Source organism: Lycorma delicatula, chromosome 12 (genome assembly GCF_047948215.1).
Source record: "Lycorma delicatula isolate Av1 chromosome 12, ASM4794821v1, whole genome shotgun sequence".
Lineage (NCBI taxonomy): Eukaryota > Metazoa > Arthropoda > Insecta > Hemiptera > Fulgoridae > Lycorma > Lycorma delicatula.
Genome location: NC_134466.1, coordinates 28,032,043 through 28,058,470, shown reverse-complemented (window position 1 = coordinate 28,058,470; position 26,428 = coordinate 28,032,043).

Genomic DNA, 26,428 nt, shown 5'->3' with positions numbered 1-26,428 from the left:
AGGGGGCTAAACAGGGAGGGTAGGCTGCTGCCACGACACCCTGAGGTGACCGAGTGATACTTGATTACCGAACTGGTTGCCTTAGGTGTGTTTAAATCACAGAAAAAAAAAATCATTCTGAATAAATCTGTTGGCAACTGTTCCAAACAGAGCGTACAGAAAAATGCATCTGCTTTACAGTTCTTTACACCTCATAATGTGAATCTTGGGTAAAATCCTACACCCAGAGTACTGAAAATGGGTTATAAGGTGAAGAGGTGGGTGAGAAGAAATATTAAACTAATCATAGGAGGAACTGTTTTATGAAATTAACAACCGATAGCCCTTTCCAAGAAGCAGACGAATCCCCACAATCTCTGAAGAAAGCAGGAAATTTTTATCCACAGAGAAAAAGGATTTTTTTTTTGCTTTTATGGACTCATTGGATCACATGTAATCATTTGTTATGGTCTTTAATTTGTTTCTTAACTTTGGGATTTTTAAGTTTTCTTGATTCTCAATACTTTTACATCCTATTTGATCTTGCTTTTCTTTCTGACTATGAAAAAATCCTCTTCATCAATCCTGATTTATTTATCTTTGGTTGAAATCTTATATTCTTATCCTTCAATATTTTCAGTTTCTCTGTTTTCTCTTTTAAATAGTCTAGTGTCAGATTCAATTCTTTCATGGCTTCTTCTTTGATTTCCCAAATCCAAATGGGTGGTGTTATCTGTATCCATAGTTTTTTTTCTATGCCGTAAAGTTTTTCTATATATGTCATAGCGGCATATTTTATAATAATGATTTTATATTGAATATCATAAATATGCACTATAACAAAAATTAATTCTCCTCCTTAATATAAAATATGATCTGAGAACAGGATAGAATTCCTAAAGGAATTGATTTATCCTTTACATGTGTTTGGAAATAACTAGATATTAAAAACCATTCGTCCGGATCTATATCTGGAGGTGTTCCACAGGTCATTCCTTCACTATATCCATCTCAAGGTGATCCATATGGAACTTTAGTATAATATGGTAAAAGCAGCCAATCTATGGACTTCTGGGTATTTGTTTTCTCACTGGAGCCATTGAAATAAACCTCTGGAATACTTAGTGTTTAAATCTTACCGGTAGAAATTCAACTTATTTAGCATATATGAACTTTTAAATCCTACCAAATCTACAAATACATTCTAATTTATCAGATGGATCCATTCATGAAGCACTTTTAGATCCAGTTGTGTCTCCAAGTAAGTATAACAACTGAGAATGAAATTGTTCTTTTTAGGTCAGCATGTATCTTACAAAGTCCTGACTTATATCCACTGAACCTAAAAGGAGAAAGAATTATTCAAGGATAAGGTTAAAGGATGAATTGGTGTTTAAAGGACAAACTTTCTTCTGAGAGACTACTCCAGGAAACAAACAGAAGATAATCTTAGTTTCCTTCAGACACTGGGTGTTGTTTATCCTGTATCTAAAATCCCTCAGGAAATCAGTTCTACATTTAATAAGAGAAACATATCATTCATCAATGATTTTTTATTAATGAGCTTATATTGTGCTTGCATGTGTGCGTATGTGTGTGTTTTGTCATTGTTATACAGGAAAACTTTCTTTAACTTCAAAAAAACAGAAAATGAGCTGTTCATATCACTTTAAACAGCCTTTCTTTATGATGATATTTAACTGTTTGTTTCGATACTTATCTTTAAAAATAAATTTTACGATTTTTTTGAAACTACAAAATTTGTTTGAAATTGAGTTTAAAAATTAACAAAGTTTTTACAAATTAACAAAAACTATTTTACCTTATAGATTAGGCATGTGACATCTACAAATTATTTTGCTGATTTTAATGACATAATGTAAATTTTTGTGGTGTTTATTAGTTTGTATGCTATAAAAGAAAACTGTTGTACTGTTAGAAGAAAAAACAATGAAGTAATCAAGACTTACTTCTAATAAAACTAAATTTAATGATATAAAATGTATTATTTTTAAGAAAATTATGAATTATGTTATGTCACAATCATTTAAAAATATAATAATAGTAATTGAAAAGATCACATTTTAAAGTTCTCTGCTTTTTATTTTAATTGCCTTCTACTTCTTTTCCTTGAAGGAGATCTATTCCTGAATGGATAACGTGAAAGTATACTTGCAAACATACTTAGAGCAGGAGCCTTGTTGACAGTTTCTTCTTGTAAAATATCTTCAATAGATCCATTATTTGTGGCATCAGATAAAGAATATCTTTTGTATTTTCTGTAAAATATGATCTGATGTTTTTATAAGGGTATTTCTTCTTAGCTGAGCTAGTTAATCCATCTATAAAATTTTCTCAAGAAAGTCAAATTGAATATTTTCTTCACTGATAATGCAATTAAAGGTAACTTCAAATCCTGATATTAGCTGGTAACCCACTACATATTTTTTCAGCAGAAATTTAAAATGTAACTGGAAATATGTGAAGCAGTTTTTTGTATCTTTAGAAAAATATAATTCTCAAGTCATAAATTTTTACAATTATTTTACAGAGCTAATTGCCACACTACAGTGATACGTTTAATTTGGTCTGAGATGCTGATTCTTCTACAATTTTTCCCATTTCATTTAACACATTTAATTTTAGATAAATTTCATAAGAAAGCTACTTATTGTAATGGGTACCATGATTCGACTTCCGGAAAATTTCAACATTTCTCCTAGTTTTACATCCCCCAGACACCAAAACCACCATCAGTTCAAAAGTTTATATATACATTTATATATATTTCATTTTCTTGTGGACACGATAACTGCCGTAATTTTGCGCCAATCACGTTCAAATTGTTAACTAAAAGTAACTCGTCCTAAAACCTCGGTGGAGTTTGTTAACGGCCTAAATCGGACAATGGGGATGGAAATGAGGTGCCTTTCTCGAAAAAAAAAATTTAGCTATAACATTTTTATTAAGTAAAATACCGAATTCATTTAAAGTTCTTACGATTCTTTGGATAAAGGCCTAAAACTTATATAAGTAAAAGGTTTTGATGTCAGCTACCATTGCCCCAGAGGGTGGAAAAAATTGGGTTTTGAAGACAAAAAAATCATATCTCCCTTAATAGGCACAGTATCGCATCGGTTTAAAGTAGTCATTAGTCCTCTAAACATTACCTAAAACTTTTGTCTGAAGCAATTTTTGATATCCCAAACCCTTATGGCAAGGATGACCAAAATATTACTGGAATTGTAAGATGGGGCTTGTTGTATGCTAAACATGTGAAACTTTTTTTCACATGCAACCATTGTCGTATTGAGTAAATTTGAAGTTTTTCTTAACTTTAAGGTGGAAACTTTTTTATCCCATCCTTAGCTCAGGTAAAATCTTTTTTTTTAACTTTTTTTAAATTTAATTATATTGATTTATTAATAATTATTAACCTCTGATTGTAAACAACGTTTTACAGTAAATAATAATTCAATAATAACAATTAAAAAAAAATCAGAAATTGGTAGTGAAATAAAGTTTTATGTAATTTTCATTAAAAAAAAAGAAAAAAAAATGAAGTCGGATTCGAACCGATGTACCTTCCCCTTGTAAGAGCAAGACAATTTTAATATTTGATTAATTAAAATTATATTTGGCTATAACTCTGGAACCATTGAAAATAAGTACCATTTATATAGTTGAAAAGTTCTCAATGAGGGCTTATTACTACAGTCAAGAAAAATTCCAAAAACCAAATGTTTTGGATTTTGGGCTTTTTTTGGACACTTTTGGTCAAGTTGATTGCAATCAAAAGAGAAGGTGTAAAATTAAATGTTAAAACAGTCCTAAATACAAAATTTCAACATATTATGCCTAATCGTTTTTGAATTATGCGAGAGTTACATACGCACAAACATACGTACAGACGTCACGCCAAAAATAATCGTAATGAATTCAGGAATGGTCAAATGGAAATTTCCATTGAAATCTGAGAAGCGTAATTTTTTGCAATCACAATCCTTCCTTTACTTTGTACAAGGATGTAAAAATCGAGATTTATAAATTACACAGTTAATGATATTAATTGGTCCAAAATTATTTTTATTGGTAACTGGTCCCTGGTTATTGAATTCACTCCTGTAATAATTCGATTTCGCAGATCTTGAAGAGCAGCAGGCTTAATTGGTAAATCGACCGGGTTGGTCAAGTGGTTAACACATCATCGCAAATCAGCTGATTTCGAAGTCGAAAGTTCTAAGATTCAAATCTTAGCAAAGGCAAGAATAACTTTTTACAGATCTGTATACTAGATCGTGGATACCACTGTTCTTTGATGGTTGGGATTCAATTAACCACATATGTCAGGAATGGTTGACATGAGATAGTACAAGACTACACTTCATTTACGTTCTGAAGTAACTACCTTACGGTAGTTCCGAAGACCAAACAGAAAAAAAAAACGCTGAAGTAAAAGGTTACATATATATACATACATACATATATATATATATATATATATATATATATTTGTTGTTTATATTCTAATGTCGACGTATTACAAAATAGAATTATAAACTAATATTCATTCCTATGTAAAAAAAAAAAAAAAAAAAAAAAAAAAAAAAAAAAAAATTAGAGGTAAAATATAAAAATATCTATTTAAAATTAAAAAAAATCATCTCTTTAAAAATTAGAGAGATAAAAAAGTAAAATATATCTTTAAAATAAAATAAAAAAATATTTATCTCTCTATTTATAAAGAGATAAATATTTCATTTAATAGAATAATAATATTAAAAGTTCCTCTCTTATAAAAAGAAATTTTAGGAAAAAAAAATGAATAATACATGTGTAAATTATTATATGAAAAAGAAGTTTAAATTTAATATTATATTATATTATAATACAATAGGAATAGGACAGGGCACCTTACCACTTTAATATCAACGCATCACTTTATATTTAAATGACTTGAAAATAATAATGAGGTATTTAATAATTAAAGGTCCGATGTTTAATATAAATTAGTTCGTGGTTTTAAATATATAAATGGACTTTTATTAAAAATCAGTAAAAGATCTTTAATAATTCAAAATAAATTATTGTTTTTATTTTTATGTAAAATATCTTTTATACCGAATGAATTAACAAATTATAAGGAGTTGTAAATGGGTAAAACACACGAAATTACAGAATAGTTTATTTCGTTATATTTTTGGATAATCTAATGTTTTAGGTAGATTTCACAAGAAAGCTATTTGTATTGTAATGGGTACCATGATTCGACTTCCGGTGAATTTCGACAATCTTCGCGTTTCACATCCCTCAGACCCCAAAACCACTGTCAGCTCAAAATTTTATATATACATTAATATATATATATATATATATATATATATATATATATATATATATATATATATATATATAGATATACGATATATATAGATATATCACTTTCTTGTGGACATCATAACTGCCGTAATTTTGCGCCAATCACTTTCAAATTGTTCATTCAAAATAACTCGTCTCAAAATCTCAGTGGAATTTGTTAACGGCCAAAATCAGACCATGGGGGGTGGAAATGGGGTGGCTTTTTCGAAAAAACAAAATATCGGTATAACTGTCTTATTAAGCAAAATATCGAATTCATTTAAATTTCCTATTATTTTTTTTGGATAAGGGCCTAAAACTTATCTAAGTAAAGTTTTTTGATATTACTAACCATTGGCCCAATGGGTTGAAAAATGGGGGTTTAAAGACAAAAAAATCATACCTCCCTTAATAGGCACAGTATCGAATCGGTTTAAAGTGGTCGTTAGTCCTATAAACATTACCTAAAACTTTTGTCTGAAACAATTTTTAATCTGACGAACCCTTACGGCAAGGAATGATCTAAAGTTTGCTGAATTGTAAGAAGATATGGTGCTGTCGTATGCTAAACTTGTGAAACTTTTTTTCACATACAACTATTGTCGTATTGAGTAAATTTGAAGTTTTTCTTTAACTTTAAGGTGGAAATCTTTTTTTCCCCTACTTAGGTGAAATCTACCTCTGCCTTCCGGCGTGCCAAAAGGGATTTTTGAAATTAATTTTAATTTTTAATTTTTCCCATTTCAAATATGGTATGACCAACCGACAAGAAAGATAATATAATAGATTATTCATACCATTAAATATTCTAAATAGTCCAATAGAATAATATTCTTATTCTAAAATATACAGTTATCTATATTTTTTATAGTAATTATGTTTTATCTACATTACAGAAGATCGTATCTTAGCTTCCATAATATAAAAATTACATCGTATAAAAATTAAACCATTATGAAGTTAAGATATATTTTCTTAATTGCACAGTATATTTTTAAGTCATTTTTTTCTTTCATACAGTAAAAAAATAGAAAAAAAAAACACTAATATTCAGAAAAAATTAAATTAATTGACTACGAAAAAATCCAAAATTACTAAAATTTCATATTTTTTCACTCTCCTGTGAAGAATTCAATCTAAAAGTTCTGTAATTGAATTAAAAATGAGAAATTCCAGCTGAACTATAAATTATTCAACCACAACCCAACTGGAAGAATGTTTAGTAAATTGAAATTAAAAGTAAAGATGACAGAGAGCCAAGCCAAAAGCAAAGAAATGCCTCAAACCAGTCAGATGAGTTTCTTGAGATATCAGTATTCTGATATATCAAAATAAAAACTTATTTTCAATCAGAAGTGGTTAAATATCGAATCAAAAAATTTGTATATTTAGGAACGCGAAAAAATAAATATCTATTAATTATTTAGCTAAAATTTTTAGTTACAAGAATAACTACGTCATCTGTCGTAGTTATTTTAATTATAAATAGAGAAGAAGCAAAATTAAAATTATATCTATTGGCAGAAAACAGTAAAAAAAAGAAAATATTTAGAAATGTCCTACGAAAAAAACAAAATTTATAACCAATGACAAGAACTGTGTAGATGAAATAATGTTTGAAAAGGGTTAAAAAATATACAAAGGCAAATTAAAGTATTTTGGGGAAATAGTAACACCAACTGTACTCGAATAAGAAGGTGTTAAAAGTAGGATGTAAGAAATATAATTTGTATAAATATAATTGTATATAATTGTACAAATATAATTTGTTTGTCTTCAGTAAGAAATATAATTTGTTTACATCAAAAATTAATTTAATTGTCAGGAAAAGATTTCTGAAAGTATATGTTTGGAGTGTCGCTTTATATGAAAGTGAAACTTGGACAATCGGAGTATCTGAGAAGAAAAGATTAGAAGCTTTTGAAATGCGGTGCTATAGGAGAATGTTAAAAATCAGATGGGTGGATAAAGTGACAAATGAAGAGGTATTGCGGCAAATAGATAAAGAAAGAAGCATTTGGAAAAATATAGTTAAAAGAAGAGACAGACTTATAGGCCACATACTAAGGCATCCTGGAATAGTCGCTTTAATATTGGAAGGACAGGTAGAAGGAAAAAATTGTGTAGGCAGGCCACGTTTGGAATATGTAAAACAAATTGTTAGGGATGTAGGATGTAGAGGGTATACTGAAATGAAACGACTAGCACTAGATAGGGAATCTTGGAGAGCTGCATCAAACCAGTCAAATGACTGAAGACAAAAAAAAAAAAGTAGGATTCGTAAAATGGAAACAGTGGATGTTTAAAATACGAAATTCTTAAGTCGTAAAGCTAAACTATGACACTAGAAAACATTAATTTGCCCAGAAGCCTTATTTAAAGGGTTTAGGAAAGTTTAATGTAAGATATTCTTTAAAAGAAGAAAGAAGAAACTTAAGGAAGATTTTTCATCCAAAAGAATTGCAGCGGAAGATTGTAGGCTAAAATCTAACAAAAAAATTTACCAAGAAATAAAGAATTAGAAACGAAAATGCGGAAAAAATTTACATTTTTTGGTTATATTTATAGAACGAGTGAAAATAGATTTACAAAAAAAAAAATTATTTAATTTTTACAAAGATAGAAAAAAAAATAGGGTGGCATCGGGAAGTAAACCAAGAGCTAATAAAACTAAATAAAAATTGAAAAAGATAACAGATAGAATGGTTTCGAAAAATAATCGAGAATTTCAAAATAAGATAAAAAGGAGAAGATAATGAACAGCTCAAAAAAATTTACAGCAGTTTCGGAAATAAGAGAAAAATAAGAAAGGAAATGCAACAAGATCTAAAATTGACTAATCGAAAGAAGAAAAATTTTCATATAAATTGATTAAAAGAAAATGTAATAAAAATCATGAAATTCGATTAAATTATTTACATTTTATCAAACAAAAAACGCTGTATAGGTAGATATAATACTTTTAAACAACTTACCAGAAGCAATTAAGCTTTTAAGCAGGAAAATTTACATCTTATAATAATATGAAAATATGCCATGCTTGTTATATTATCTCCGTCTTTTTCTCATCGCGCGTGCACAGACCCACACACACACACACGTTATTATTTCTCTTTCATTTTTTTAATGCCTCCTTCTCGACTGTTTGGCTGTCGGCAAGCCATAAACTGGGAGGCAACATTCACGACAAGAAACTCATTTGTCAGATCGTTTAAGCCGGCTAGCTTTAGTGTTTAGTGGACGTAGTAACCTCTTATCTATTATTATCATTATTATTATTATTATTATTATCATCGTTATTATTGTTATTATTATTAATACAAAAATAAAACGTGTTACACTGTGTAATGCGGTTTCAGTTGGTTTTATATCCTTACATTATTTTTTTTCTTTTTAGTTGCCATTATTCTCCCCACCTTAGTCTATCTTCTTTTTTATTTCTTAAAAAAAATTATTTTGTTTTATTTATTATTATTATTAATTAGCTAGTTTGGGTTAAAACCAGATAATATGTTACTGTAACGGTAATTAATAATTCAAATAATGATAAGAAATTGTATTAAATGAAGATAAATTATTAGTTTTATATACAATTTTTGAATTTGAATTTGATTTATAATTAGCCGATTTGGGTTTGCTTCGCTCGCCCGACCGACTAGCCAGGGGGCGGAGCCTTCTGGATCACCAATGCGTTCATTATCTTAATGATTGTGAGAATATTATATATTTTACAGATATTAATTAAAAAACAAAGAGTTGTCATTTTATTTCATTATACAGAGTTATCATAAAAGAATGGTGCGGTTTTGAACATGGTTTAAATTAAAACTGAATTACTTACAGTTTATATTTTTATTTTTCAAATATGAAAAATCGTGTAATAGGGCCTTTCTTCTTCGCTGAAAAAAACAATTAATGGAGTTTTGTATCTTGACATGTTAACCGATTATTGCTTTCCTCAGCCGGATGAACTCGAAAACATTCATCGACTTCATTTCCAACAAGATGGTGCTCCCCCGCACTTCAGTGCATCGGTTACGGACGCTTTGAACGAAAAATTTGGAGATCGATGGATAGGCCGGCAAAGACCCGTACTTTGGCCTCCAAGGAGTCCAGACCTGACACCTTGAAATTTTTTCTTGTGGTGGTACAACAAAAGCGTTGTTTATACAGAAAAAATGCGTGACCTAAACCGGTTAAAAAACAGGATTAATGAAGCAATGACAACCATTAACGAAGAAGTGTTAACTAATGTTTGGAGAGAAGTTGAGTATCGTTTGGACATTTGTCGAGCGACTAAGGGCGCACATATTGAAGTTTATTAATTATGTAAAAAAATGTTTGAGACGACAAATTTGAAATTGCACTGAAATGTTTGAGACGACAAATTTGCACTGAAGTGCGGGGGAGCACCATCTTGTTGGAAATGAAGTCGATGAATGTTTTCGAGTTCATCCGGCTGAGGAAAGCAATAATCGGTTAACATGTCAAGATACAAAACTCCATTAATTGTTTTTTTCAGCAAAGAAGAAAGGCCCTATTACACGATTTTTCATCACACCACACCAAACATTAACTTTAAACGAATCGCGTTGTTTCTCGATAATTGCGTGTGGGTTTTCAGAGCCCCATATTCGTGAATTGTGTCTGTTAACGCATCCATTCACATGGAATGTAGCTTCGTCTGTAAAAATTATATCGTCTAAAAATGATTCGTTTTCACTTATTCTGTCCAACATTTCATCAGCGAAATTGTAACATTTTACACCATCATCGGGTTTCAATTCCTGCAGTATCTGGATTTTATAAGCGTGTAATTTCAGTTTTTATGTAAAACTTTGTGAACTGTTGATTTTGGAATACCTAATTCGACGCTTCGATGGGGGATGGACTTCCCAGGACTTCTAAAATGCCGATTGTCTAATTAGTTCAACCGTTTGGTCTGGTACACTTGGTCTGCCGGTTGAGTTCTGTTTCTTAACCGATCCGGTTTCTTCGAATTGTTTGAACCAACGTGTTATGTTATTTTTGTGCGGTGGATCTCTTCCGAATTCACGTCGAAACGCACGTTGAACTAAAATTACGGATTTTAATTCAGCCATCAATAAAACACACTGTGCTTTGTCTTTATCCGAGAACATAGTAACTCACTAAACTCACCGCAACAACAATACAAGAACTGACGTTGTGGTTACAACTGCTGATAAACAAATTTTTGGGTTGGAGGCTTTCAGGGATACCAATATTACATCTAGAAATTTCCCTATAATCTTCCTATGAATTACTGAAACCGCACCATTCTTTTATTATAACCCTGTATTTCCGTTGCCATGGTGACAGAAATATAATAACGTAAAAGGATTAATATTTGTTTCTTTAATATCTAATCCTCAAGGGGGCGAAGGCCTTGATTTATGATTTTATTAATTTTTTAATTACTTTTATTTTATGTTTTTAAAATCAAGTAACCGGAAGCAGGTGAAGCCAGACGCATCGCACGTACAGAAAAAATGGCTGTGTTAGTTAAGCCGCCACGCCGTACACAGTCGCGTCCCTTAAAAAATCGAAATCCCAAAATAACCGAAAATGATTTTTAGATATTTATCTGAAGAGAATTTAAAAGCTCAAATCGAATGAATGTTTTGTATAGTCGTAAATGGGGAATATTTGCAATCATTGTTTAAATTTACCCTACCGGGCTGGTCTAGCTGTTAACTCTCGTCAAAAACTGCTCTTTAACAGCTGATTTTCGAAGTCAAAGGGTCTGAGGTTCGAATCCTAGTAAAAGCTACTCTATTTGATACAGATTTTAATATTAGACAGTCGGTACCGGTGTACTTTGGTATTTGGGGTTTAATTAACCACACATCTCAGGAATAGTCGGCCTGAGTCTGCACAAGATTACACCTCATTTACGCGTCATACATTTCATTCTCAGCTCACTGAGCAGTGGGTTGGTTTCTTAATGCTCATACAGATTGCAACGTACACAGTAGAAAAAAAAAGAATTATTAAACTTTTTTTACCTTTCCTCATCCCTTTCAAGGTCGAATCTTGAAAAATATAAAATTTTAGATATTTACATGAAAATTACACACCAAAAATGAATTTGATATCTTCATTTTTACTTCCTTATACGAAGTGAAGGAAGTACTGTGATCGCGAAAAATCTCGGTTTTCAGATTTCAACGGAAATAACCATTTTAACCTTCCCTGAATTCATTTTGACTAGTTTCGTCATACGTCTGTACGTATGTATGTATCTTACATAACTCAAAAAAGATTAGCCGTAGGATGTTGAAATTTTGAATTTAGTACTGTTGTAACATCTAGTTGTGCAGCTCGCCTTTTGATTGCAATCAACTGGACCAAAAGTGTCCGAAAATGCCCAAAATTCAAAAAATCGAATTTTGGAGTTCTTCTTAACTGTATTAAAAAGCCCTCATTGAGAGCTTTTCAACGATATATCATAAGTGGTACTTATTTTTACTGGTTCCAGAGTTCAGCTAAATAAACTTTTAATTAATTAAATATTTGGATCTTACAAGGGGAAGGCACATCGGTTTGAATCAGACTTCATCTCTTTTTTTTTTAAACTTTTTTTTGTTAATTTTAATATATTGATTTATTAATAATTATTAATCTCTGATTTTAAAAACTTTTGCAATAAATAATAATTCCATAATAACAACAAACAATAAAAAAATATCAGAAGTTATTATTTTTTTTGTCTTCAGTTATTTGAGTGGTTTGATGCAGCTCTCCAAGATTCCCTATCTAGTACTAGTCGTTTCATTTCAGTATACCCTCTACATCCTACATCCCTAACAATTTGTTTTACATATTCCAAACGTGGCCTGCCTACACAATTTTTCCCTTCTACCTGTCCTTCCAATATTAAAGCGACTATTCCAGGATGCCTTAGTATGTGGCCTATAAGTCTGTCTCTTCTTTTAACTATATTTTTTCAAATGCTTCTTTCTTCATCTATTTGCCGCAATACCTCTTCATTTGTCACTTTATCCACCCATCTGATTTTTAACATTCTCCTATAACACCGCATTTCAAAAGCTTCTAATCTTTTCTTCTCAGATACTCCGATCGTCCAAATTTCACTTCCATATAAAGCGACACTCTAAACATACACTTTCAAAAATCTTTTCCTTGACATTTAAATTAATTTTTGATGTAAACAAATTATATTTCTTACTGAAGGCTCGTTTAGCTTGTGCTATTCGGCATTTATATCGCTCCTGCTTCGTCCATCTTTAGTAATTCTACTTCCCAAATAACAAAATTCTTCTACCTTCATAATCTTTTCTCCTCCTATTTTCACATTCAGCGGTCCATCTTTGTTATTTCTACTACATTTCATTACTTTTGTTTTGTTCTTGTTTATTTTCATGCGATAGTTCTTGCGTAGGACTTCATCTATGCCGTTCATTGTTTCTTCTAAATCCTTTTTACTCTCGGCTAGAATTACTATATCATCAGCAAATCGTAGCATCTTTATCTTTTCACCTTGTAGTGTTACTCCGAATCTAAATTGTTCTTTAACATCATTAACTGCTAGTTCCATGTAAAGATTAAAAAGTAACGGAGATAGGGAACATCTTTGTCGGACTCCCTTTCTTATTATGGCTTCTTTCTTATGTTCTTCAATTGTAGAAATTATTAATGAAATAATAAAACATTATGTACTTTTCATTTAAAAAAAAAAAAAAATGTGTATAAGTAATTTAATTGACGTACAAGGAAGTTATGTGGTGTCCACATCAGATATTTTACCGAGAAATTAAAAAACAAAATAACCGGGTTTAAAAAAAAATTCATTTTAATCCTTTAATCTGAACAATTAAAAAAAATTCCTTTTTTACTTTTTCATACATCGTAAGAAAAACATGTACATAAATTTTCCTCGATTTATCTTTAGGAGGTTTTACTGGGCATTAATGAATTAAGTCAGGACAAGCTGATCTTTACTAGATAATATAGGTTTAACTAAATTATTATTACATGATGACTAGTGTAATGCATTCATAAAAAAAAAATCCAAGAAAATTAATTAATCCGAATTTCAATCAAATATTTTACTTTTTTTCACGAGATCTACGTAATAATTTTTAGGGAACCATTGATTATCCTGTTTCACCTATTTGTGATTATCCTATTTCAGTTAGGAAGTTATTAAGACAGGACGATATAAACCTTTTCGTTACGCTACAAATTTCTGTTCTGATACTTGTATGTTTCGGTGTGATTTTAAAGACGTTTCATGCCAAAATAATTCACAATTGAAAGGCCGCTATTGAAGATTATTTTGAGCACTTATTTAGGTACATGTTGAATGGTAAACAGATAAATCGTATTTTTTTAAATTTAATTAGTATTATTTAAAAATTCATCTATAAAGTAATATTATTTGCGTAAAATAAAATATTTTAATTGTATTTCAAATAAATTGGTAGAAATAAAATAAAATAAAATAAAATAAAATAAAATAATAAGATCGTTTTTCGTTAAGCTGAAGTATTGAGTCGAGTTATACGAAAAACGTTCTACTGGTTTGAAAAGATGGATGTTGTTATTTTTAAGAGTAAATAACCATTCTTTGTAGCAAAGATTGTAGATTCATAGTAAATACCGATAAAATATTTAATTTTTTTTTAATATTGCTCAATTTTTTAAAAATATATTAAAAAATGGGCTATCAGATCATAATCTGGACGTCAGATTATCATCTGATAGCCCATTTTTGTGTCTTAAAAACTCCTTTTGACTTTTCGACGAATACGTCAGACTTTTAACGAGAATATATGTAGGCGTAATGAATAATGTGTATTTTAAAATGAATATCGGTGGTTTTAAAGTTATGTAATATTTATTAAATTTTACTTAAACTGATAAATTATACGTGAAACGAAAGAGCAACTAAAAAATGTTTTTGCTGTAAGTGTTTAATGTAATGAACATCTCAGTTCCCTCCGGAGGGAGAAGAACACCGCCTCCCAGTGTGTATGGTCGCTACACTACCCCCTCCGTTCCTAGCCATGAGTGGCTTAATCAGAGGACGTCTTCTTGCCCTCAAATTGATCACATTCCACAGTCATCAGTCCGGCCTCGTCAGATGCCATCGATGCGGATGCCTCGAGAGAGATCCACAACTGTAAATTCCACCCTAGTTTCAAGTTTGCCTTTAAAGAAGACATCAGACACCTAACTGTACTACGTAGCCCTAAGGAACTAAGCTAACAGTCTACACGCGGAAGATCAAAGACCCCGTGCCTAACTCTACAATTTTATCACCACCTAAACCGTATCCACCCACTTTACAAACGGTTTCAATAAACTTTATGCCACGACAGCATATCAAATTCAGCTAAATTCATTGTCACGACGGCATATCGTAATTAATTAGTGATTAGAGTGCTACCAGGTTTAATGTGAACACTATTCTCCACACGGCACGTATCCAGCCGATAGGAGAGTTCATATCGTACTTTAATCAGCAAGTCTGGAGTAATCGATGTGACAGCTGCTTCAATCCTGTGTTCCAAGTCGGGTAGGTGAGGCGGTAACGGTAGCACATACACTTGATACTTTATAAATCCCAAAAGAAAAATATCGCACGGGGTCAGGTCGGGCGAACGTGAAGGCCGTAGCAAAAGCGCCCTGTCATCTGGTCCCCGGCGACTGATCCGGAATTTCATTCGAACTATCGCGTTCAGCGATAAGCCAGCGAGAAGGCGCAAAATCTTGATGCTAAATACAGTTCTGTGATTCTTACTCCAGTTAAGGAAAGAGTCGTAGTTGTAGCATATCGTGGTAGCTCATTCGAGACACACTAGTTTACGAGAAGAATAACCGCCCGTAAACTTCCAGTCGGGATGCGGCAAAAAAAAAAACTACATTCAGTTTTGGGGAGTCTCGTTCTCATTACGATGAGAAAATCGGTATGTATGCTGTTTCTGCTAATCGTACAGTAGAAGCAATATTTTTGGCCGGAATGTCAATACAGAAGTGCACTGTAGAATTTTCGAAAAGTTTTACGTTCATTTAACAGATCGTGAAAAATAATACGGCTTCTTTCAACAAGAACGTATTGCACATCAAACGATTCATTACCAAGCGTCACGAATTCAAGCGTCTTTTACAGAACGGACTGTAATCGGAGTGCTGTGATATCCGCGTTCTTTAATTACGATATTTTCTTTAGGACTACTTAAAGGATAGAGTTTATGAATCGAATCTTTACACTATCGATAAATTAAAGGTGAACATTTAATATGAAATCGACGAAACTGAGAACGTTTTGCTCGATTCAGCACAAAATTGCATCGCTGCACTTCGAACATCTTTTATAAAAATATGTTAAATATTTAAACTTTCGCTAATGTAAATACATAATTTAATTCCATTCATAAAATGTTACATGTAGCAAAAGTGTTTATTCTGTAACTATTCGGTTTTCAATTGTTTTACGTTTGTATTTTCTGACTGAGATAAACTTTGAAAGAATCATGATAATTTAGGCTCGAATTTTCCCATTTATATAAGAACCGGTTAGTAAAAATAATGCGTTGTTTTTTAATTACTCTTGGTAATATATTTTTCATATCAGTTGAGACTTTGAAGAATTAAAAAAAATAAATTCCTTATTCCCTATGATCAGCTTTCATTTTAAAAATAGGTTTATTTAGTAAGTCTCTCATAATTTATTTGGTGAAATAACCATTAATAATATAATCCCCAGTTTAACGTAAAAAAAGAAAACTCTTCTGTTAGAAATAACAGCGACGTCAAATAAAATATTTCAGTCGCAAAGAATTAGGTACAACATTGTTTCAAACATTGATTAGAAACTTAAAAAATATTTCGAAACAAAATTTTACCGATTCAAAAACATAAATTTAAAGAATATTATAATTCATATTAATTATTGCTGCTTTAGTTTTAATTTTGATAACAACAAAAATACGAATAATTTTAAAATATATATATTCAACGTCAAGTATCGTGGGAACAAGCGCGTTACTAGATCTCAGTTTCAAGATGTTAACGTTGATAATAAAAATAATAATAATAATAGTAATACAGTTTCAAAAATAATTTTAATAATATTAAAATTATACGTCAGGTTAACTAAACAAATGTATAAAGCAGAAGATTTGATGATGACGTTTTCTTTTAACATAAGTTTTAACGTCTAACGATGTAGTAATATACAGTAAAAACAAGTCCTGTTTATTCCGCTACTGAACTACATGGCAGCGAAGCATAGAGCATTGTATCGCATTCCACTATCAAGAGGCGTTCTGTTATTCTTTAGTAGTCTTTACTAAATAAAACACATTTATCTATTGTTTTTATTTTTATTATAATTAAAAAAAAAATGAGCAAGCTCTTTATATTTACTATTTTTATGGATTTTCTTGTACACATTTTGTTGTTTTATTTTAAATATAAATTTTTCACCCTCAAGATTAACATTACTTTTAAAATGAATCAGATGTTTATGATAAAGTATACAGATCAGTAATTTTTTTTTGATTTTGTTAGTTATTTCCTTCTTTTATAGAAATAAATAATAAAAAATTACCGGTTATCTTTTTGTGTTCGAAATGATGTACGGTTTAACGAAAAATTATGGTAAAAAAGGTTGATACCCGGCGTCGATGCTCTGTGTTTGAACAGTCATTCTTCCTAGCTCATCATTCTGCATAGCACTCTTGGTCACTATTTTCTTGATATTGCGTTAAAGTTAAAAGTACATTCGTATCTGAGTTTCTAGGAATATAAAAAGCCAGAAGTTTACTCATTATACGTTCAAAGAATACAGCTGTCTGTTGTTTCCAAATCAAGAAAGCTAAATTAAATACAAGGTGAGAATGTTAAAACCGCTGAAGTGTAAACACATTTGCGGTTTGTAAATTTGATAAATAAAATTAAAAAAAAAAAATTGTAATTATATTAACAAATTTTACATATTTAAAATATTTCACAAAATATGTCCAAAGTGAGCGATGAACATTTGTGCTCAAATGATAATATTGTGAGAGTAACCAGACACAAAAATTTGTTGCCAATGCCATCAATTTCTTGTTGAATTTTCATCCACAGTTTGTGAATTTTTTTTTTGTCTTCAGACATTTTGACTGGTTTGATGCAGCTCTCCAAGATTCCTTATCTAGTGCTAGTCGTTTCATTTGGGTATGCAAACGTTGCCTGCTTGCACAATTTTTTCCTTCTACCTGACCCTCTAATATTAAAGCGACTATTCCAGGATGCCTTAATATGTGGCCAATAAGTCTGTATCTTCTTTTTACTACATTTTTCCAAATTCTTCTTTCTTCATCGATTTGCTGCAACACCTCTTCATTTGTCACTTTATCCACCCCCATCTGTTTTTTAACATTCTCCTATAGCACCGCATTTCAAAAGCTTCTAATCTTTTCTTCTCAGGTACTCCGGATCGTCCAAGTTTCACTTCCATATAAAGCGACATTCCAAACATATACTTTCAAAAAATGTTTCCTGACATTTAAATTAATTTTTGATGTAAACAAATTATATTTCTGACAGAAGGCTCGTTTCGCTTGTGCTATTCGGCATTTTATATCGCTCCTGCTTCGTCCATCTTTAGTAATTCTACTTCCCAAATAACTATTCTTCTACCTCCTATTCTTCTACTATTTTTCTAGGAGGAGAAAAGATAAATAATCTTTTCTCCTCCTATTTTCACATTCAGTGGTCGATCTTCGTTATTTCTACTACATTTCATTACTTTCATTTTGTTCTTGTTTATTTTCATGCGATATTTCTTGCGCAGGACTTCATCTATGCCGTTCATTGTTTCTTCTAAATCCTTTTTACTCTCGGCTAGAATTACTATATCATCAACAAATCGTAGCATCTAATTTAATTTATAAACTCTATTCTTTAAATAAAAAAGACAAATTTATGGAACACGGATACCACTGTCTTCTGCTAAAAATTCGTTCTTCTGTAAAAGCCATATGAAAACGTACTAGTGAATCCTTTGATGTGTGAATCATCTTGGAAGAACTTTTTTGCACGATATGTTAACTGAGCGAAAAATTCTTTGAATGGTACACATCTGTATTGACAGTCCGGTAAAAAATTATTAGTCCTACTGTACGATAACCAGAAATAGCACAAATTTTCTCATCGCAAAATGGACGCTCAAACATCCGGACAGGATTTTCAGGTATCATTAGATACCTGGTGTTGAGAAAATTTATACGCTAAAATAAATGAAACTGTATTTTTTTCTGATATGAAATACATCATTGGGTGTATCTGTCCATTGACAATTTTTTCAACAACCCAGTCGCAATATCGATTTGTCTGTTCTTTTAAAATGTTACATAATTTCCAAATAATAAGTTTATAATTTAAATCATAATGAATCTTTGAAGTATTAATTTCAATATTGGTTGTTTAAAACTTTTAATTGGATGCAATTCTGAAGATAATAATAATTAAAATAAATCTTACTACGGGGAATTTTACCTCTTTTTAACACTACCGCGTTTTTTCCGAACTTTCCGTAAGTTGCGTATTTTACATAACTTTTTTTGTGATAAGCTACGTGAAGGTTTTTTTTCGAAACGACAGAAATTCTTTGAATATCGACCACGGCCTCTGAACTTCTAACAGAAGGTCACCTATTTCTTTTTGCATTTGAAACCAACTACGACATACGCCATTTTTTTAACAGAATCATGTACAAAACTATTTGCTTAATGGCATTCGAAAATTTTTCCACGAATATTTGACTTTTGTTGTAATAATCCAGATCTCAGATAAGGTTTTACTGTAGTAACTCTTTTCTCGATCGAATAAGGCATTTTAGAAAAAAAAAATACAACTGTAAAGAAAGAAATTATACGGCACTTATGAACAGTTTACAACTGACAGCCCACCGGGCTAGTTTAGTGGTTAACTCGTCATCACAAATCAGCTGATTTCGAAGTCGAGAATTCTAAGGTTCAAACCCTAGTAAAGGCAGTTACTTTTATACGGATTTGAATATTAAATCATGAATTCCGGTTGGTATTCTTTGGTGGTCGGGTTTCAATTAACCATCTCTCAGGAATGGTTGACCTGAGACTGCCAAGACTACACTTAATTTACATTCATACATATCATCCTCTTAAGTAATACTATGATTACGGAGGCTAAACAGAAAAGGAAATTTGCAGTTTACAAAAGAGAATTAATATACGTTGGCCAGTTCGATGAGGAAAGTTTAAATTGTATTTAAAGTAATAATTACATTTGATTTTGATTTTTTTTAAAATTAATTTGCTTCTATTATTTTTTATTAACTCCAGTAGAAAAATCCTATTTTTGTAAGTTTTATTTTAAAAAATTCCCTAACAGGTATTAACTTAGGAGTGAAGTAGTTTTTCCGTTACGTATATGTTTCATGGTTAATATTAAGCGATATGTTATTGTTTTACTAAATAAAATTAATTTAAATCCAATATAACTTCATTCATTACTTTTAATGATAAGTAAAAAAAAAATTATTTTATTCCAAATTCGTAGTTCACAAATTTACATCTTATATTCATCTTGACTGTTGTTAACGACTTATTTAAATTTACATCATCTCGGTCAACAATATTTAAAATAAAACAAGAAAACCCTTATTGGGAGTATAATTTTTCAATCACTGTTTTTTTCTTTTGCCTTTTAAGTGTATTGGCTTAACATTTTACAAATAGAAAACAAAGGACTGATGTGCTAATACATCATCTGCCTTGGTCAATCGATGTTTCTTATGTCATTGTTTAATTAAGTTAACATCTGTCTGGCATTACCGAAAAAAATTCGTAAAATTTCTAATATTTTTAAATATAATTTATAATTTAAATCAATACTTTATTTTATATAAAAAACTTACGAGAAGAAATGTTAATCCATAATCTTATATTTTTTAGCTCGATCGCCTATTGGTTTAAATCTGTTACAACATATTTTATTGTCACGCAATATTTTCTTATTGACTATGTAATTTTTATCTGCTGCTGTCACCGTAAGGCTTTTCTTGAGCCGATCTACCTCATGAAAAAAGAAGTCAAAGCCTACTTACACAGTTAGTCAGTCGGCATTCCGTTTATTAAACATTCATTTATTTCAAATAATATTATTTTTAAATTTGAAATTTTCAGTTATTATATAAAAATTGCATTTTAAAGCACATTTTATTTTAGAATATAAGTTAGAGAAGAGATATAAATCCATGTTTATATTGTAACACGACCCAGTATAACTGACCACAGTAACCGATTTCTTTCAATTAAGAAGAAAGAAAGAGAAAATAATAATGAAAAGAAGACTACAGAAGGAACTAAAAGGGATTCTTTTCTCAGATTACAGTCCCATTTAACAAACTATACAGAAAAAACGTAAAAAGCGCAGACGATGAAAATTATTACACTTCTACAGTTAAAGGGATGAGGCGAGTACTGGTTCTACAAACCGGGGATATAAATAAATACTGCCAAGGACCAGACTATGCCGTATTCGGCATAGTCGTGGTAAGAAGCTATAATATAATTATAGCAAGTTATAAATAACTATGAATAAATATTATAATTATAATAAATTATGAATAGTTATATACAAATTTATCATATGTTCTTGAAGATGGAAAAATAACTTCCGAAAGCGTTAGAACATAATAATTAATTACATTGGTTGGTAAAGGGAATTATAATTTATATATTTTTATATTATATATTTCAACGGGCCATGTTAAATAAAATTATTCTAAATTATAACAAGCTATTGCTTGTTACTCTGTTATCTCAGAGTAGTTTTACAAGTCCCAGTTCAACGCAGTTGCGGTGACGGAAGTATCAGTAAGCGTGGGGTAACAACGTATGAGCAGTACGTCAGAGTATTCCATCATGGACTGTGGATATATGCAGGAAGTTGTTCGGTGAGTTATTGATAAACAGTAGTGAAATTGATAGTATTCTACTCATTGATGAAGTGTAAGGTATTGAAATTATTGTACATAGTAAACGTAATAATATTTGCTGAGAATCAAATTGAATGAATTTTAAACTTTTCTACAGTTATGTTAATGTTAATGCAGCATTAGTTTCTATCAGTCATTATAACGTATTTACTAAATTGGACTGGATTTGTTATTTATTATTTAACTGTCATTAAAGAAATCTTGTCCTTTTTATTTTAATTACAATTTTGTATGTTATATATATGTATTTTCATTATTACTATTATCATTATTATTATTATTATTATTATTATTATTATTACTTATTTTGTTTATATCTCTTTAGGGTAATAAATTGTATTTATAAGAAATTTTTAGTTTGTTAGTCTCACAATATCTTGGTCGAACCTCGAACACGCGATAATATCTTTCATGATGCATACCGTATCATTACATATAATAATCGATAACCGTTTGGAAAGTTGTCGGCCTGATAAAAAAAAACACACAAAATTTTTCACATTTTTATATTATATTTTTCAGCATAATCACTTTCCAATTCGATACATTTAGGTAAACGAATTTCCAACTTTTAATTACTCTCAGTACAATGAGATTTGTCTAACTTTTGAAAATAAGAAGTTGTCTCACCTTCTAACTTATCAATTGAAGTGAATTTTCTTCCGGCGAACCATTTCTTTGGGTTTAGAAAGAGAAAATAATCGCTGGAAGATAAATCGGGCGAATACGGAGCATGTGAAAGCACTTTGAATGTGTTTGCAGCAACAAACCAAGACATGTATGGAGGTCGTGAAAGAACACTCTTTATGATGAGATGCGGAAGTTTAACCTATATAATATCATTCATTCGGTCCAGAATTGGAGCATAGTACTATGCTTTCCGGAAGCATAGTACTTTCCGGAGGGAAGTATTCTTCCGGTATATGGTCCTGCCTTTTTAAAAATAATCTATGAGCACGACATCATGACAATACCAAAAGTCATTGCCATGATTTTTCCTGAAGATGTTTTTTGGTTTCTTTGGTTTTCTTTCAACTACTTCTAGCCTTTGCTTTGTCTATGGAGTGTAATGGTGAATCCATAACTTTTACCGTCATAAAATATCAAAGAAACTCAGTATAATCGCATTGAAATAAGATTAAACATCCTTAAGAATTATTCAATCGAATGCGTTTTAGGTTTTCTGTTAACAGATGCGGATCTAACGTGTAGAAAGCTTTTTCACACACAAAAACCGTGTAAATGTATTGGAGATGGTCTGTCGAGATGTTTTCAATGTCAAAAAGCTCACGTTCGTTCACTCGCAGATCATTTAAAACGAAATTTTTTTAATGTTTGTGACGATTTTGTTGATTGTACCGGTTTTTGGGCGACCCAAGAGTTCATCATCTTGAATGGATTTACGACCACGTTATATATTCAACAGGCCACTTTTTTTACAGTTGAAAACAAAGGGAAAGAGTCCTTTGAAATCGAATCAAAGTCTTTTTGTACTTCTGTCAGGATTAAATTTTTTAAAACAAAACAATTTATAAAACCTGAATTTTAATTCTATCCAATTTTAAAAAAGGTCAAATTTTGTATGCTTTATTCGATCGCTATAAACAAACAACTAAATCGACGTGTCTGATGTTTTGCAGAACGCCATTTAAAGAATCATATTGACAAATATCTTAGTAATTTGGTTATACTTACTTGCGCCATCTCTGTTTCAAGCTGAGAAATTTTTGAACAATCCTGGTAATTTAATAAAAATATGTTGGCATTGCTTGTTTGTTTAAAAAAATATACTTTTTATTCTCTATACAATAAAAGGTATGGGTTATCAGAATTATTATAATATAATACGAATGTAATATATACATTCGTATATAATACGAGATGTGGCTATTAAATAACGAGATTAATGCTGTAAAATATTTTCTTTTAAATTTATACATATTTAGTTATTTTCCCCTTCAATATTTACCCTTTCTCACTACAACGCCCCATGCGAATTTTCCATTGTTCGAAACAGTGCTGGAAGTATTTTTCTGTAAGCTCTTTCATGACGCGTGCCGCTTTTTCTTTCACAGCTTCAACGGTCTGAAATCTTGTTCCTTTTAATGCAGATTTGACCTTGGAGAACAGATAAAAGTTACATCGTGCCAGGTCAGGCGAAAAAGGCGGCTGGTCTAACACCGGAATGTTATACTTGGCTAGAAACTTGTTGACAGACAATTCAAAGTGAGCCGGTGCATTGACCTAATGAAGAACCCATGACTTATTCTTTCTTCCATAAATCGGGTCATTTTTTCTTATTTTTTTCAAGGAGTTGAGTAAGAACCTTGAATAAAGACAAGAATAGTTAACTGACGATCATCGGATCAGATTACTAATTTTTTCAATATTTTTATCCGTTTTTTGACGTGGAAGGGCGACTCGAGCGAACATCATCTTCAACGTCTTCACGGCGATTTTGGAAACGCTTAAACCACTGAAAAACCCGCGCATATGATAAAAATTCATTGCCATATACTTTTTTTTTAATAAAAAATAAGCTTCAGTAGCGGTTTTCCAAGTTTCATATGAAATTTCACGGCAATTCTTTGCTCTAATAAACCACATAATTTTTTCGGCAAAACTAAAAAAAACAGATGTTTTCCAAACGAAGGCAACGGCCAGACTAATATGACTACAGAAACTGGAGTGGCAACAATCAAAAGAGAAGGCTTCACGCTAGACAGTTGACGGTAGTACGAATTTGGTGCATGCGCACTTTTCTGTAGCAGGATCAGTCTCGTTATTTAATCGCCACACCTCGTGTAAGCACAAACCTGAAAATGTTTTTCTGTTCGGCTTTTGTTATATATATATATATATATATATAAAAACAAAACAATTTATAAAAAGACAATCGTCTTTTGAGAATAAATTAAAATTCATTTCACATACGCGCGCGCTCGCACACACATATCCAGTATCTTTTACAAAATATATACATTTTTTATTTTTATGTTTTGAAATTTTCAAAATTGCTTTTTTTTATAAATCATTAGTAGGAGGTGTGAGAACGTAATTCTCGGATTGAATATGTCTGTCCCCTTATGATGATCATGTAAGTAATTGTGTTTGTTCATGTTTTATTTAACTAATATATCCGTAAACATCAAGCCGATAGAGACTATTAAAATTGGTTATTGCGAGAATAGCAAATTATCCGTGTGAACTTCGGCGGTATATAAATGTAATTAATTAAGAACGTATTAAAAATATCCTGTTTTTGTTAAAATCAAATCAAAATGTTGGAGTTATTGAAAGTATTGTCATATGATGTGGATGCTCTAAAAAAACGAAGTAAAAACACTTTAAAGATGAGGGAGAATATTTGTTCATTATATTTTATATAATATTATACTATTTTTATATAATATTTTTTTGTTATGCGTGGTGATATTTTTCATTATAATTATGATATTTAATATTCTATTTTAAGAATAAAAATGTAATTAAAAAAAAAAAAAAATACTAAAAATTAAATTAAATAAACAATAACTTCTTACACTAATAAAGTTTCAGATATTGTGAAATATTAAGTTGGTTGCCATAATAAAAGTTACTAAAGACAGATTTTTATATTCATTTATTTCGTAAAGAATATTAACTTAAAAAGATGAACAAAATTTCATTAAAATAGCTCAGGTCGTTCTGGAAATATTATCTTTTTATTTAAAACAATTCAAAATGCCGGACAGTCAGATAAAAAGGCCTTTACACATTTGCAAACTATGTTAACGTAAGAACACATTACTGAAATATTAGATATCCTTTGTCTGTAAAATGTATATATATATATATATATATATATATATATATTTATCTAATCTATTTATAAATATATAACAAAGAAAAATCAACATAGAGAATTATTTAAAGTTGCAAAGCTATATTACAATTTGGGGGGGAGCAGATATAAATTTAATTATTTCATAAACGTATAATAATAATAATAATAACGTCAAAGATATGAATGAATTGAAAAGAGAATTCGTATTAAGAGAGAATCTAATACTAAATCAATGGGGTTAGAGAGGGAGAACATGATAGTTACGTGAAAGAGAGAAAGAGAAAGATGGTTTACCGCGCGCGATGTACTGATTACCAACCTGTTAACTAAAATATAAAGAGTACTCTAGCGATAATGTCATTGAACGCTGTACCGGGTTACATTGTGGACTGTGGCAGTGTATATTAGAATTCTCTGGGAGAGAAAGATAACTTATTGTTACGTGTGGAAACGTTTATAAGGGGAGAGGGATACAAGAGTAACGAAGTGGAATCGTGAACGTTGATGCTTTTTGGAAAGTACTGTAATGGCGGTGGGGGGATGAAAACATTTGTGTCTGATTGAAACCGTGTTTTACATTGAAGGGATGCAGAACAAAAGTAAAACGAAACTATATCGACGCACTCATACGGAGACACACATGAACTAATTTATTTAAATACGTATATGAAAACAGCAACGTAGAATACTAGGACTGTTCGAATATTAACCGAAAGCAAAAGCAGGAGTTTTTATTTAAAATCATTTTGTAAAATCCAAAATAAACTGTGTTCAACCAAGGGTAATGAAAGATATATTAAAAACAACGGAATAACAAAAAGAGACAATGCGATAACAGTTGTTAAAGACAAGAGAGACAAGGGAAATCGGTATGTTGAATGGTCGGGTAGTTGTGTTGTTTTTGCCATCAACAATTTCACCACTTTTAACCATCTATAACTTTTATACTCTACGTCCCTGTTGTCTTTTTTTTATTAAAAAAAAAAAAACTAAAATAAAACATTATAAGAGTCGACTGGATGCGGGACTATTGAACATATTCAGTCGACTGTAAATTTTCAATTAACTCAAAAAGCTGTACCAGCATTGGTTGTTATTTTCAAACATTGGTTGGCACATGATATGTCCAACCAATCCTGTAAGCAGATTATTATTTTTTTTAAAGTGTGTTGTGTGTGCGCGTGCGCGCACACATGTATGTGACACCTTTCCCCTACTATAATATAATCTCGTTTTTTCTTTTATTTCAC